We start from the raw sequence: 5,229 nt of genomic DNA on the forward strand, positions 1-5,229 counted from the left end.
TCACAACCCCTAATACTGTAGATGACTGAGTACATTTTCAAGTTTCACTCCTCCCTTTCTCTTTGTCCTCCTTCCTCTCAATTGATGCTGGGTAATTCTTCTATTAACAAAAAGGCCAAGATCTTGCTCTTCAGCAGCAACCTGCATTATGTAGCCTGCTCCACGACTCCCATTTCTTTGTCAGTGTGGTGTTACCCAATGCAACAGAGGGTTATAGAAACCAAGGTTATGATAGGCCAAAGTTGTTGCAAATGAGCATTTTTCCAGATCAAATGCATTTGTTAATTCCACAAGAATCTCTGGATCACCACTGTGCCAGGCTTTCTGGCCTGTGTGCACTATCCTTACTGCCTCTGAGGTCACCTGTTCATACACTGTGCCTGTTAGGGGGAAGGGATGTCCTGAGTTAATTTCATACAGGTTTTGTGGACTCCACCCTGACTCCAAACCAAAGCCATCAGGACATTGAGAAAGACAAATCTCATCACCAGCAAAGGGAAGGTTGCTGGGACCTGACACTCCCCAGCCGGAAACCCTGTGGGAAGGCGCCTCCTGGAAGTGACCTTGCTCATGGTCATGAGGTCTGACCAGTGATTTGTCATTGTCAATAGGTTCCTGAGATCAGCATGCAAGAGCTTGTGCTCTGTGCCTTCCTCTGCCCTTTCTGGCTGGGTGACCTTAGCGAAGTCCCTCCATCTCTCTGAGCTTCAATTTCAACTGGAGGTGATAACATTCAGCAAATCTATGTCACGGGGATGTTGTGAGGCACACGTTGTGAAACTGCTTTGAAATCTATCAGATCCAGGTAAGAGCTAATATTCGGTGTGGGTTGAAGGTACAGGTTTTGGACTAAAACAATAGCATTTACCCTCCCAGAGCCCTTTGATGGGATAGGAACCACCTTGAGCCTCAGGATCCTCCCTGGCAAATGGGGGCAGTAGCCAGGTTGTCAGAAGTTTGCAGGGAGCACACTAAGAGTGCACAATAGGTAACTGACACTGATTGCAAATTTTCCAGGCAGCACCATTTTCCCTGAGTCACTGCAGGTCCCTGGAAAGGCACTGCAGGACAGAGCCTCAGCGCAGCCTCCCACACACCAGTGAACGTGCCGGTGCTGTTCAATAGTCAGCGAGATTCCGACTGGGCCTGTCACGGATTCAAACCCAGCGGGCGCAGCTCCAGCCCAACTACCACAGCACCCCAAGTGATCGGGTTGAATGAGCAGCTCCGAGGGTGGGCGGGGTGTCACTGGTCAGCGGATTCTGCCATCCCATCTCTGGAAAGCTTTCTGGACTCCCCTTAACCAGGCACATAACATTTTACCAATTATTTATTCTCCACTCCCCCAGCTCCCCAAGTTCTGTGTTCTTTTCTTAAGTGTTTATAATGCTCTGCGTTACTATACACCTTATGTCGGATCTCACTGTAAATACTTGGGAATTCCAGTAACAAGGCTTGCTTTCTTCTTTCCAAAAGAATACGCCCCCACTCCCCCCCCCCCAATCAATATTTACTGGCTCTGCACAGGTCTGCTGAGAGGGGGAGAGGTCTAAGAGCATTAAGATGTAGAGACAGCCCTCAGGGAGCTTACCATAAAAGTGTTACAAGAAGAACCTAACAATGACTAGCTGCTTGGGAGGTGGGCATGGATACTCTGCAGGCCAGGATTTCAAGGCAGCTTCTGAAAAAGTAGCTTTCTTGTGTTTTGTTTGTTTTGCAACAGAGGACAAATGCAGCGTCCTGAATTTTAGTTATGATGGGATCCTGGAATCTACAATTATGCCTCTGGCTCTGAGGGGATAAGGGAAATGAAGGCATGAGTTGGTCTTTCTCTTTATGGAAATTCTTTGAAAAGCACTAGCTTAGGGTGCTCTGCTAGGATAAGAGTAGCAGGTGGTGTGGCTCAAGGCTCAGAGTCCCCAAAAGGTAGTGCCCTCCAACCCCAAAGGAGGCGTGATGCCTACATCATCAGTCACCTTCATCACTTCAGCCCTGTGTGTGGCTTGGGGAAAGTAACCACCTCTCTGAACTTCAATTTCTTGTTCCATGAAATGGAAGTAATTAATACCTGCCCAGCTTACTTATTGCATTGAACCAAATGAAGTTTGTGAATAATAAAACAATGTGGATGTAATGAGTACAGTATGATTATCATTTCAATGTCACGCTCAAAAAGTCAGTTACCCTGGAAAGTTGATTTGTAGTGAAAAAAATGGATTTAGAATGAGAGAGATTGTAAAGGCCAGGGGAGATTTAAAAATAGATTGGTGAGATCACAGTAATCACAGAAGGGCACTTTTAAGGGGAGGGTGCCAAGAAATGGAGAGCAATAACGAGGACTTGAACAGGAAGTTTAGCACTGGTGACAGGGGAGGAGGTGTTGCTGGGTCCCAATGGAGGAAGCAGGTGGATTTGCTCACCCATGGGCAGAGGAATGGAGTTGGGGTAACAGCTTGCGATGCGAGCATGTTCTCTGTGTCACTGTGCCATCCTTATTCAGTATCCCATGCAAAATCCAGGGCTAGGAACAGACATGCCAGGCTGAGGCTAGGCTTATGCTTAAGAGCCAGGGGAGCTGACATGCTGGGCGGGGAGGACCAGGATGAAGAGCTGATTGTTTCTTAGATCTCACAAGTTTACTGCTGAGAAAGACCATGGGCGACATTCTGAGGAAGCCACGCTGGAGGCCATGCGAGGAGGTCAAAACGGGCATGTGGATGAGCAGGCAGCGGAGGCTGATGACATGTGCCAGAACACACCTCAGGGTGGAGCTGAGGAGAAGAGCTGCCGAGAAGAGCAGTTCTGCAGGGGCTGGAATCCCAAGCAGGTGGCAAGGATAATGATGGGGCAGGAAGGAAATGGCAGCCTCCTGGAGCAGGACCAGAGATGCAGGGCAAAGGGCCCCTTGCCTTTCAGGGGTGAGCCACAAAGACTGTGCTTGCGCTTCCCGAGAGCATTTGGGCTAGTGGCTCCTGCGACCTGGGAGTGTGTCTCATTCTCTCCTAGATCAGTGCCTAGTGCAGCCCCCATTCCCACCACTGTGGACCCCATTCTCACTGTCTCTCCTGAGAACTCCTGGCCACTTGGTATGTCTCTAACCACCTTCCTTTCTCTTTGCACTGGGTATGTGCTCAGGATGGTCATGGGCCACTCAGAGTCTTGTTGCTACACCAGCTTACCTCTTCATCATGCCATCCCCAATGTGCCTCTAGTTGTATCTTATTCAGACTCTAACCATGGCAGTCCCCAGCCAGGTTTATATTCTGTTCAGATTAGAATACATTAAAGGGACATCATCTCAGAAATTAACTTTAAAACTGCATTTAAACACATTATGGCATGATTTTTTTTCCAACCAGAAATAGGAAATTTCTCCACAACTTCCTTGCACAGAAATGTTTCCTTGTCAGCTATTGTCATTGGCTTTTTTTCAAAATTGCTTTATAAATGAGTATCATAAATCAGCACTAAAATGAGTGTGGAGAAGAAGCAGCTGGCTCCCCACACAATGTCTGGCTCCCAAACTTTCACCTTCGTCTGTGGACTCTCCCCACTGCTGGTCACTGTCATGATCAGACTTCTACTACTGAAAAAGAGCTGGGCATCTTCTCAAAAAAATGCAGGCCTGGCTCTCCCTGGTGGCGCAAGGGGTTAAACACCACACTATGAAACAACCTGCAGCCTCTGCAGCACAAGTTTGATCCCCAGCCAGGGAGCAACCCACATGGCACAGCAGACCTCTCCTGTCTTGCCCACTGCTCCCCTCAACAGTGTATCTCAGTCAGTCTGCCTGTTCTGTTCCCCACTCTGCCTCTGGTGAATCCTCACCCCCCTTCCCCCCGCATCTCTGGCCTGCACCCCAGCTCTTGTATGCATAAATAAATCCTAAAAAAAAATGCAGGCCTGAGAGCCACAGTGAACATTTGATTTTATTTTACTGTGGCATTTTTATTAGACAGGCCTATTTGTGTTTTATGAATCCTGGTATGGTTTTCATTGACTTTCATGAAAAAGGAACTATCTGATCCAATCTTAGAATCCATCTCGCTCCTCTCCCAGAATGTACCTCGCCTGTGGTCTCTTTCTCAGCTGTAAACTTGTGAGATCTAAGAAACGATAAACTCATATCTTCTTTCCAAGATGGGTTTTCACTGTTGTTGGCACCTGTAGCTGGGATGAGGACACTTGTCCTTGATCCAATAGCTAATACTGCTCCTCACCCTCCCTTCCTTCCCATGAATTTCTACACTTTGTATCTCTTACTTATAAAACCTTAGTATTGCCGTCTTCCATCTAGTGCCTTTCTAAATGCTCAGTGAGTTGCTGCATCACAGATCATTTACTGTAGCTAAGGTATAATTTCCAATTTCCTTGGAACAACTTTCCTTTGACTGCCTCAAAAATTCAATTCTGGTGGGCCTCCCTGGTGGCCTAGGGGTTAAGTCTCAAGCTATCATCTCTATGGCCTCTGTTTGATCCCAGTCCAGGGAGCTGACCCACATGGCACAGCAGACCTCTTCTGTCTGTGCCCCTCAGCAGTGTATTCCAGTAGATCCACCTATTCTGCTCCCTACTCGGTCTCTGGTGAATCCTCTTACCACACACACCTCTAGCCTATACCCCAGTTCTTCTATGCAAAAATAATGAAGTGTTTAAAAAAAATTCAATTCTGATTTCCCCTATCCCTTTTGTGCCTGCATTTAAAGATAAAGTCCACCAGCAGGGATGTGAAGTTCACCCTAACTCCAATTCCACTACAATTACAAGAAAGATATTTTTTAAGGAATTGGTTCTGTTTACTGTACATGGGATAATTCTTGTAAGGGAACATCTTTACTCATTGTTCATTTTATGGGTTGGTTGTGTTCTCGGAAAAAGATATGTTCAAGTCCTGATTCATAGTCCCTGTGAATGTGTCCTTATTTAAAATAGGGTCTTTGCAGAGATAACCCAATTAAAATGAGATCATACTGGATTAGGATCAGCCCTAATCCAGTGACTGCTATTCCTGTTAGAGGAGAGAATATTGGGTACAGAGGAAGACTCGTGTGAAGATGGAGACAGAAATTGGAGTTACGTTGCTATGAGCTAAGGAATGCAAAGGATTGCCAGAGACCACAAGGTGGAAGAGACTTGAAAGGAAGTTGGCAGAGAGAAACTGGAGGGCACATTCTACCCACACCTTGAGTTCAGCTCCCATCTGCCAGAACAGTAGTGAGAGGACACATT

Source organism: Talpa europaea (assembly GCF_964194135.1).
Source record: "Talpa europaea genome assembly, chromosome: 3".
NCBI lineage: Eukaryota > Metazoa > Chordata > Mammalia > Eulipotyphla > Talpidae > Talpa > Talpa europaea.